The sequence below is a fragment of the Crocodylus porosus genome, unplaced genomic scaffold (genome assembly GCF_001723895.1).
Source record: "Crocodylus porosus isolate Cpor-Errol unplaced genomic scaffold, CroPor_comp1, whole genome shotgun sequence".
Taxonomy (NCBI): domain Eukaryota; kingdom Metazoa; phylum Chordata; order Crocodylia; family Crocodylidae; genus Crocodylus; species Crocodylus porosus.
This window is the reverse complement of record NW_017728897.1, coordinates 1,129,175-1,140,803: the sequence shown is the minus strand read 5'-3', so window position 1 is coordinate 1,140,803 and position 11,629 is coordinate 1,129,175. Positions and strand designations below refer to the sequence as shown.

The 11,629-nt window shown below is 42.6% G+C and overlaps 1 long non-coding RNA gene across 1 annotated transcript in view; it reads right to left on the bottom strand.

The window, feature by feature from the left end:
- Positions 1–11,254, bottom strand: part of LOC109324555 — a 21,021-nt gene extending 9,767 nt beyond the window's left edge. The window contains exons 1-2 of the long non-coding RNA XR_002104956.1: positions 8,828–11,254; positions 5,904–5,905 (exon numbers count right to left, since the gene is read on the bottom strand). This is a non-coding gene — a long non-coding RNA (uncharacterized LOC109324555). The remainder of the gene's footprint in view (positions 1–5,903; positions 5,906–8,827) is intronic.
- Positions 11,255–11,629: the final 375 nt, after the last annotated feature.

Here is an 11,629-nt window from a genome sequence, read left to right as displayed (position 1 = left end):
TTGAACACCTTCAAGAGTAAATTGGATGCTTATCTTGCTGGGATCCTGTGACCCCAGCTGACTTCCTGCCCCTTGGACAGAGGGCTGGACTCGATGATCTTCTGAGGTCCCTTCCAGCCCTGATGTCTATGAAATCTATGAAACTTAAGTGCCATAAGAACACTGAAATTCAAGGCGTGCTGAGTGGCTAATTTCCTTCAGTTCCTTGGGAAACATCAGCCTATGTGGGAAAATAACACATGCCAAGGTGTTCTCAGATTCTTTCTATTAAAAAAACACCACTGAACCTCTATTTGAGATCAGCCTCTTCCACAAGACATCTTATTTTAATGCTCACTAGGTTCTTTACCTTACACAGTGTTTCTTGCTAGAACCATCTTCCATTATTTTGCTGATTTATTGGACATGTAGAGGAAAGATTTGCCTTGGAAGAAGCAGTGAACCTAAACAGGAGTTCTCTGTAGTTTTCTGAGAGGCAGCTTCTTACTTTAGCCCTAATTAGAAAAGGAATCTTTGCAGTTATGTGGAGTCATCACTAAACTACAGGCTGGCATTGACTTTCCCTCTGCAAATCAATTAAACACTTCCACCAGGAGTGCAATTAACCTAGATACAAATTAGAGGAGCAGGGAGAGACTATTTCCAAATAATTCATATGGAAGTACACATTCTTCCCTCTCCTAAGCACAAGTCAAAACAAAAGGCAAACCTGTCACAATGAGAAGACAGCAGACACCTTATTATTTTTTGAATAATAAGCTCTTCAGTAGAGCTGAAATATGGTATCAACAAGCAAATGATGTAAAGCTAAAGGTAAATATAGGTCCCAATCTTGCTAACAGTTCCTACCAGCTGTCATTTGCACCCTAGGAAGTGTTTGCAGAATTGGGCCCATGCACTACAAACATTAATCCCCAAAAACAAAAGGCCAGGCCGTATCCTCAGCTAGCTCATAGTCAAAGGACTGAAACAGATTTACATCAGCTTTGAATATGAAGAGCTGCTCAATATCTATAACTGAGATTAGATTTTATAGACAACTCAGATCCCATTCAAGCAATCAAATTTTTAAATAAGCTTAGAACTTTGGGCCTGTATTTTTCAACAGGAAGTGCTAAGCACTTTGGAAAACTCTAGACATTATCAGCATAAATAGGAGATGAGGTCTTTTGAAAATCTAGTCCCAATTGTAGGTGGGTGCTGAGCACTTGAAAATATGATCTTATGCTTAAAATATTGGACCCAGGAGATTGACATTAAATTCCAGATTATGAGACAGACTCCCTTTGTGTCTTGGGCAAGCTACATAATGTTTGTTGTTCAATGTTACAGTGTAGTGAAAAAAACACAGGGAGGTTACACTTACTTTCTTTCACCCCATTGTCTGTCTTATCTACTTGGATTATAATGTATTCTAACATAATACTTTGCATGATCATTGTCTTGTTCAGTGTGATGATGATATGCATTAGTACCCCTAAGTGGCAGCGTTGTATAAATATTTGTAGTAATTGAAGTCAGTGGTATCTTGATAAAGTTTCATTTGGAGCACACAATATTCTCAAGAAAAGTGACCATATAGAGCACGTTAGCCACTTTTCAGATATATATTTAGACAGAAGAGGTTTAAAAAAAACCCATCAAACCCTATCAAACCCACTACCATAGCTGGGGGAAAAAGGGTATTTTGGACTCCTTGAGCGCTAAAAAATTACTTTACTAACCTGCACTACTTCTCTATGCCAAATTTCAGCCCAGTTCAATTTTAAAACATGATTTTGACCCTTAAAGAGCACACATGGTGCTATGATTTGGGAGCACCACAGGAGCAAAGAGGTGGTGCTCTTTCACTTCACTTTTCATCTATACAAATTAGTCTTAGGGCAACCTGGGTTTGGGATGTGGCTGAGCTGCAAGGAATTGATTCTTTGCATGGTTTATCCTACTGTATGACTCACAAGGACAGTTTGAAATTGGCCAGCCTCATTGAAGGCAGTGTTGGTGATTTAATGGCTCTGAAGCAGCAGAATTCTCCACGAGGGACCAGAAAATCCTAAATTAACTGTTTCCTAACTATTGATTGGACAACATCCATATAGGATCCCATCACCCTTCTGTGCCTTCTCTATCAACCTATTATTCAGTGTTATGACTGCAGATGACAAGCTATTGCAGACTGCACAGCATTTTCTCACCTCTGTACAATTATCATTTTAAAAATCTGTTGCTGCTGAATTCAGTGTCCATTTCAGTGAAGAACAAGAAGCGTTGGTCTGAATTATGTCTGGAAAAGCCACATCCTTTGCACTTTATTTCCATCAGCCAATGCTGTTCCAGACATATTCTTCTCCTTTTTTCATCTGCAGCAGCCCTCACCGTTCTTATTCTGGGCCGCTCATACCCCTCTAGCAATACAAATCCATTCTGATCTACATTAGACCTGTTCCAGAAATATGCAAGCTCTATGAATGCATCTTTGTTCTGATATGCAGTTCTCCCTGGCTTTTCCTGTCCCGGGATTTGCATAAAGAGATTCTTTCAGTCCTGCTAAATTTTGTGCGGGCCTTTTGATATAGATAAATCTCCCCTATGATTATGACAACCCATACTCTCTGTCCATGGGAACTTAATGGGTGTTTGAACCCATGTTTCCAAACAGGCAAAAACTTGGAGTACTACTTCTAGCAAAAGAACTGGGAGGCACAATGGGAACATAGGGGTTATAAGGTGACACCATTTTGTGAAGTTCAGTAATATCGTCCTACAGATGAAAATAGTAACATTAACATGAAACCCCTCAGGAGAGTAGTTATAGCTAAAGCTAAGACAGCAAATTTATTAAAACTGCTTGTTTTCAGGATTTTGGGGTTTGTATACAAAGGGCCTGATTCTTGTTTGTATACAAATTTTTTGTATGCCACACAAACAGTGAAGATAATCTTAATATAAATGAGACTCAAACCCAAAGTCTTTTCTCAGATGCATTTGTATTGTTTTACTAAGTGAAAGTGCTTCCTTGTCTGTTTTCCCCTGCCTTTTTCCCCCAAATTTTATTCAAATTTTGCCTTTTTATTGCATCTTTGATTCAGTGATTCCAAAGCATTTCACAAAAATGAATCAGATTTCCAATGCTCCTTTAATGCAGATATGAATTCTTTTTACTGTATTTCATATAAACTCTAGGGGTGTGTCCAGACGAGTGTGCACGTGCCTCTTGCAGCATCTCCAAACCCTTTGAGATGCTGCAAGAGGCATGTGCCGGAATGAAAAAATGTTCATGCAAATACAAATTTGCAGCGCGGAGGCAAAATTTAGACCCCAATTTAGCCAGCCAGAGCATCTCTATGCTTGGCCCTCGCCCCGGTGCTGAAGCATGCTGCATGTGTGCCAGCCGCAGGGAGCCAGACCCAGGTTCCTGCCGGTAAGTAGAGGGGAAGAGAGCTAAAAGAGTAGAGGGGGGACCATGGGAGGACCCCCGCCAACCCCACCCACTCCCCCAGCCCCCTGGTGGCTGCCCTGCCCAACTCCATCCCCCGCCTGCCCCCCCAATGGCTGCCCTGCCCAGCCCCATACCCCCTGAGCCCCTCTGATCACTGCCTCACCCAGCCCCAGCATCCCAGCAATTTAATTAAAAAAAAAAAAAGCCCAGCACTCACTAGCTGTAGCAGCTGCCATCAGGGTCACTGGGGCCTTGTGGCAGAGTGCCCCCAGCAGCACAGGGCCCAGGTGACAGCCGCAGTGGCCCCAGCTGGAGCTGCACAATGCCCTGCCGACCCCGGCTGCACCCGCCCAATGGGGCAGGGGCAGGGGCAGGGGTAGTGCAGGTGCCAGGCAACCGAGGCCAGGCCCTGCTTCCCCTCACTGCACAGGGGGCTCTGCCACGAGGCCCTGCTACTGCCGGTGAGTACCAGGCTTTTTTTTTTCTTTTTTTAAAGTGCAGGGATGCTGAGGCTGGGTGGGGCAACCATCAGAGTTGGCTGCAGAAGCCGGTGGGGCCAGGCAGGGCAGCAATCTGGGGGGCTGGGGGTGGGGCATGTGGACCGTGCAGGGGAGAGTGGTAGCTTCTGCAGAGGCCATGTGGCCCCTGTGGGGGGGCAGTCCAGGAGCTGTGCAGGGGATGCTGCACTCTGCGGGGGGCAGGGGACCCACCCCTCCTGCACAGTCCCTCCACAATCCACGCACACCTACCCACACACCCCATGGCCCCCCACATCCCTCCACACCCCTTTCCACCCTCCTCCTGCAAACCCCACACCCCCCAGCACACACCCTGCATGCCCAACTGCCAGACAGGATGAGACCCGCTGGCAGGAGCTGTGGCTGCAGGGGCAGCTGTCCCCACATCCTGGTTAGTGAAGGGGTCACAGGGAGCTCTAACTACTCCATGGTAAAAAAACCAAAGGCAAACAGCAAAACATATAGGTATTTAGAATTCATTTTATTATGATGATAGAGACACTGGTAGGCTTCCAACTTGCTTTAATAGTGTAAATATATTAATAAAACATTGCCCAACTGATCGCTGTCTCTCTGTCTCTCTCTATATATAGTGGTCTTTCATTTTAATTAATGAAAGCGTGGATTTCAGGATATTGTACAGAATGACTTTGGGATTTTTTTTATCAGGGATTTTTCAGTTTTCAAATAGGGAACACCAGCATTCCTGCTAGGGAGGCCAGTGGCAGGACCCAGGCAGAGGATCCTGCTCAGACCTTGCACCTTGGACCCAGCTGGATGTGGCTGACCTCCTGGCCAACTGGGGCCAGGAGGACATACTTTGACAGTTCAAAGCAGGTCACTACACTGGGAGCATCTTCTGGGTGATAGCTGCCCAGATGGCCGGGCAGGGGCACACATCGCAGTAGTACTGCGAAAAGGCCAGCTTTGCAGCCATACCCCACTAGCAGCTGGCCCAGAGGGGCAGATGCCTCTACTGGCTGTGCAGTCCCCATCCAGATCTGGCAGGTGCGCAGCAGGTCATAGCCATGCAGCAGCCCCCACTGCCAGACTGCTGCAGTGGGTAAAGGGTGCAGGGAACTCTCAGCTGGTACAAGGGGTAGTGTCCCCAGGTACCAATTGCCTGGGCTTCAGAAGCTCCTGAGAGCAAGTAGCCCTGAGCTATTTGGCAGGGCAGCTTCTTGTACTGATGGGGCCAGGACAGGGCAGCTTTTTATACTGCTGGGGACAGCACAGGTGCTGGCCCCAGGCTCTAGCTCCCCCTGGCTGAAGATCCAGGAGGAGCTAGGCAGGGTTATTTTGCCCCAAGTGGCACAATCTGCCCCACACCAAAGTGCATGTCTGGGCATGTGCACTGAGGCAAAAAGCCCCGGCTCAAATTTGCTCAAATTTGCACTGCTTCTATTTAAGCTGCTGCAAGCACACGTGCTTGCATATGTGGATGCGCCCTGAGGGTCTTCCTGATTCAAAATCCATTTAAGGCTTTATCAGTATTTGGGTCTGGCACTTTGACACTAGTATAATCAGGAATATAAAAAAAATCAAGATTTTTGAAGTAGTCATTTTTATTTTACAGACCAATACATTGATGTACAGAGAGATTAAAGAAACTTGCTGGGCCAGAACACTGAGGTCCTGGTCACCAGTCCCACACTCTAGCCAGTAGATAATGCTTGGAAATAGTTGCAGGTCTGTGAGTTATTATATAACCTAGTTCTGTACTCCTTCTTCAGGGAATAGGTTAAGTGACTTCTTATGTGAGAGTGGCCTTGTCTCATTAAAAAGCTTATGAAGATTGTCCTGTTGCTACTATAATGATTTTAGGTTGTATTTTATGTCTTTAAAAATAGTTTCGTTAAAATTTATAAAGGTGACTAAAAATATAAATAAAAATCTATGAAAGAACTATTACTAAAGACGGTTATTGTGCATGCATGCACTGTAACTACTTTTTGGATTGCATATTTTGCAGCTAAAATGTCTAAGAACACACTTGAAATGCTCTGTGGGGTTCAGTTGAGCAGCCACTTCTACTGTGAGCATGAAAAAGGGTTTATTTTCTTAAGTGCAGCTGCAGTGACAGCTCTAATAAACTTGTACATAGCGTGAACATTTGCATCATGTGCATTTTCCAGGGTGAGCTGATCAAAGAACTTTTGCGGTGTTAATAGAGTACTTTAATATTCTGCAATTTAATGTTTTGGTGGAATATATGCAGTGAACAGTGAATCCATTTCATTGTCTTAGTAATTTCTTGAATGGAGAAAACTTTTGTCAAGTTTTTCCAGGGTGAGATGGATTAAAATAAAATACTGATTTTGCCACCAAGTTTGCTGTTTAAATGTATTTACAAGGTATGACATGTTCCCAGCAATCGATGATGTCATCATTTTGTTTTTATAGAAATTCTGTTGCACACCTACCAGAAAAGTACAATTAACATCACTTGTACCAAATTATTCCTTTCAAGTTCCTTTAGTCCAAATATGGCTCAGCATGTGGGGCAAAGATACCAAGTGCAGAAACACTGGAAATTATAAATGCCAGAAGCTTGGATAATGGGTAGTTTTGTTTTGAATATTTAATTAGCTATATGTGAGAACATAGCGATGTAGAACTCTGCATCTTCTGCGTGGGAATGAACTCAAAACCAGTATCATTTCAGTGCCGCCCACTACAGCCTCACATACAGAGTCAGGCCTTGCTCTTACAGGTCCTCATGTAGAGTACTATACAAGGTACAGCCTTGTTGCACACCGGGATATGCGTCAGTAGAAACCACATGTGAGTGCAAGTAAGATGCCGAGGGATGCCATGCATCCCTCAGGTCATTGTCTCTCTTATAACCTTTTAGGGAAAGAGTAGCATCTAGTGTCTAAAGCAGGGAATTAGAAGTTGGAATTGCTGAATTCTTCTGAGAAGGATTAAAAAGGGAAGGAGACATGGGCTTCAGCACGTTCCTCGTCACACTAATGAAACACTTAGCTGCATGCTGCCCTTGTAGGCAGCGGTAACCAAGCAGTGTTTTCGTGAAGGCAGAATGATGTTCCTTGTGCTTGCTATCCTGCTTGTGATTTTGTGCCTGTAGTGAGCAGAAGGGGCATAAGGCCTAGCTTTCAGTGGTGCTGCGCGACCTCAACTTTCAACAACCTCAGCTGGAGTGGCAACATGATCTGAGCTTCTGAAAACGAGCTTCTTTGGAAATGAACAGCATCCGAATGCCCTTCACAGTGACAGCAACACAAAAGACCCCCAGAACATTATTTCAGTTCAAAATGTCAGGCATCAGCTACAGATAACACCAGTAAAATCACTCAAATGTCCTAAGAGTAATATGCACAGTATTCAGCAGGGGGCAATGCAGTACAGTAGGAGTGAAAGCACAAATCATGATTGCTGGCTTCTATTCCTTGTTTTTTGTGTCGTTCTGGGCAAGTAACTCTGTTTCAGTTCACCCTTATGTAAAGTGGGAATAGTAGCACCTGTCTAAGATGCTCTGAGCTTTAGTTACTCAATGTTTGTAAAGTGCTTTGAAATCCTTCAATAAAAGATGCTAGACAAGTGTAAAACAGTGGCAGTAATATCTGCTACATATTAGTAAGTAATGTTAGTTGAATGTGTACTACATTGCATTCTTAGACAATTCTTGGTTCTCCTTCTTTTGAAGCGTCAGATACTGATCACTGCTGAAGGCAAAATACCGACTGGGAAGCCCAGAGGTGTAATGCAGTACAGCAAGCTGTGGACTGCTGTGTAACTTGTCAGTGGGCCTACACTGCTTTACAGCAGACAAAGATTTGAGTGGGTTGGGTTTTTAGTTTTGTTTTCACTCGAGTCATAATGCATGTTTTGGACTAGATCCATCACTGCCATAAATCAATATCAGTGGCCTATGGCAATCTACGCAAGCTAAAATGCTGGCCCTTTAAAATTATGGAAGAAATTATTGTGACTATGAATGTTACGTTCCAAAACGTTAAAAAATGTGCAGTGCAGTATTCTGAAAAATACAAAATAAATACTTCAGAAAAATTAAGCCTACATAGCAAATAAATGTTTAGTTCCGTCAAGGCAATAAATTATTCTATTGCAGTGTATGGGTAGCTGTGAAATCATTCTTGGTGATGATACAGTGAAAGAAACTTAAGTCTATAGTTTTATGGCTCTTGCAGCACATAAAGTAGGGAAGTGAATAACAGCAACAAGGTTAATGATGATCTGCAGAAATTTGCAAGAAACAGGAATTCACCCATAAGCTGAAAACAAATGCGATTTAGGATTGGGTTTTCAGGAATTTATTCTTTTGTAACTACAGTTTGCTAGCTTCAAAAGCAATATTTTTGCCTACAAAAGGTATTGCAAATGTCTGGAAATCCAGACTTGATTTAGAGCAATAAAACACCCTCTCCCAGCAGAATAAGAATGTTACAGAGCAGTCTAATGCTGTAGAAACATTACTGTGTTTTAGTCCTGTGTTGAATACCTATAATTAGAATAGAAAGGAAATTCTGCAGGCAAATCTCAGGCAAGCAAATATTTTTACCTTATCAGAGCTTTTGTATTTTATTCTTTGACACATTCATTGAAAAGCTGAAAGAAGTTAAATTGTGCAGACCACTCAGACCCACCATTCCTCGTATAAGTCTGAAACACAGAGCAATTAAATGAATATGATTTTTCATCATTGCTTTTGCTGCTCTTCCTTCATTGAGTTGCCTGGTTCCCGAAGTGATGCTAAGTACACTTTATAAACTTCTGATCATCCATCATTAATCCACAAGCAGGAGCTGACTGTTCAGGCCATAAGATTCAAAGCAGATTACAACAGAGCAAAATGTTGCTATTGATTGATGGACAGTTCCTCATAGACTGAAAGAATGGATTCCTTATTCATCTGGTGGCCAGATAGTGCAAGACACTCTGTTTCTTCTTGACTTGAGTGGGAAAGATGAGGCCTGAATCTCTCTCAAGAATTGTCCAGCACCTTAAAGGATCAGGCCCTTGCTGTATAGCTCAGTCTGTTGCAGGGGGTTTTCCTTAGCTACTGCCTATAAACATTAATAGGCCACATCCAAATCTGGACTAAAGGCAGAATGGTAAAAATACCAAAGAAATACAATATTCATTACCAATATTTAAGACTCCACAAAAGCAAGATTCTCACCTGGAATAACCTGGTATACAACTTCACTGAAGTCAATAGAGCAATTTTTACTGTCTGAAGATCTAGCTCATTGTTTAAATGCTACCTGTAAATAACATTGAGCCAAATCCTTAGTCCTTATTTACTCAGGTAAAACTCTTGAAGTCAGTGCTTTCTTACTTTCCATTTAATTAGCAATGCCTTTTCAGCTTATATAACACATGCTTCTATTAAAAAGAACCAGTTTCTAAAGAAGAGCTTAACAGATCCAACCCAGAGTATTGCATGATCTGTTCAGTCAGTCTGCTCCACTGCAGCGTCTCTGTAACCTACAAAATCTGCCCCCCCACCTCCCAGCATGAGCTTTCAGCTTTCTACCTCCTGCTTTTTGCTCTTTTCTAAAAAAGAATGGTGCAAATATCAGTCTCATCTTTCTCTCATCATCATCGCTCTTCTCTTACAGCAGGTTTTGTCAGTGCTATACAATCAAGATTTAAAATCAATATATTTCCTTTCTATTCTAAATGGCAACATTTTCCAGCATTACCTCCAGCCCCCCTACTTCAAAGGATTAAATATCAGTATTCTGTTTGCTCAAAAGTAGCAACACTTGTCTGTTAAGCTGAAACAAGAAGTTTTCCATGAGCAAAAATATTAGTCTTCATCTCAAAAATCCTAAGGTAGACACTGAAGTGGGAAGGACTTATTTGCTCATCAGAAATAAGGGTGTTTTAGACGGTTTTCACTGATTCATTCTAACCTTCATGTCACCTTCATAAAAATGTTGCATGTTTTCTCCACATACATATAATTATGGACCTGAATGTTACCATAACAGATTTGTTTCCGAATGAGAACACTTTGTTTCTGTAAAATGATTTCTTAAGGATGTGTGTGTATGTGTCTATGCACCTCCTTCTGCCATCCCTATTTTGATTTTTTTAAAAGATAAAATATACTATGAAGCTCACTGCATTCTATAAGAGTTTACAGGGCCTTAATTTTATTCAGTAAATAAATCAAACTTTTTTAGCACTCAGTTTATACACAGCATTTGGCTTTTGGGTTTTGAATGATCTGTGCATCAAGGTAGTTTATGCAAAGGAATTTTATAGCAAAGCTAAATATGGCTCTTCCTTCCATTGCCTTTCAGCAAATCATCTTATTTTCAGAGCACAAAAAAGAATAATAAAAAGTCCCAGGCACCTCTGTTAACCCTATGTTTTCTGTAACAATAAGTTATCTTTGTGTTCAGTGAACAACTTCCGTTTTTGTTTTTCTCCTACAGAATGTAATCAAAGGAAGAGAACATCAGCCAAGGGAATTATAACACAGCTTCTTCCCCCCTCTGAAAGTAAGTAAAATGCAGTACCAATTTAACCAGTATTTTTGTCCTGACTACCTACTTAGTCCAGTGGTCTGTTTTCCACCTATGGGGAAACTCTGAACAAAATTAATCGGATGCATTCAGAATCCTTGATTGCTTCAGTTATACTAAAATCTTCTTTCTATGTTTATCAGATACATCTCCAAACACTTTAAACTGATCTAACAGACCGTAACAGACTGTGTTTGCAAATGCAATTCAGCAGATACCTTGAACAGTTCTGATTTCCTTTCTCCAGTGACTGCAGTGCTGCAGTCCTATGACAACACCATATTAATGAGCCAATTGCGATACAATGTTCCATGTGGTTTGCAAAGTTTAACCCTGTCCCTCAGACTTTTCAAACTGCACGCAGTGAAGAGATAAGGCAGCAGTATAAGTATCATTTTCTATGCAAGGTTAAAGACAAGAAGGTAATTTGTGCATATGGTTCTCCCTCTTGAATTTTGTTGCCTTCTAAATGGAAGCAGACATATTTTCATTACCTACTGGAGGAAGGAATGCAGAGGTGAAATCTAACCCCATCAGCACTGCTTTTTAGGCACCAGAGATTTCTTTCTTATAGCAACAACAATGAATTCTCCCTGCCATTAACTAGTTAAGAGGCCAGCTAGACACCACAAGGTACCCCTCAAAAATGACAGGGTGCCCCTGAAAGTTTCATGGAGAGAAATTGCAGGCGATGCAGCAAGCATTATGTTAGAAATGAGAGCAAGAAAGGGGAGGAGAAAGAGCCAAGAATCAGAAAAGTGAATGAAAAAAGGTTTTAGATTGGGGGGGGGGGCCTTTTCTAACTATTTATGTATATACATATACACACCGAGATAGATACGTAGGTCCCTGTCACACTGCGGCTGCTTTGTGCATGCGCTGGTGAAAGGGGAAACTGCAGCGGACTTCCTGCTGCAGGATTCCACTTCTCTGCTTTTGTCTTTCAGCCCTGACGGCTCGAAAGCCAAGCCTGGCCGTGTCGGCTGTCATAAAGCCAAGCCTCTTCCCTCCGAGTGCCCCCCCCCGACTTCCAGTCCCTTTCCGGAGCCCGTTTTGCCCTTCAGAAGGCAGCTCCCGCGGGGGTCGCGGCCGCTCTGCCCTGGCTTCACGGTCCCGGCGGGGGCGGCTCCGCATTGCGGGGCAGCCCGGCT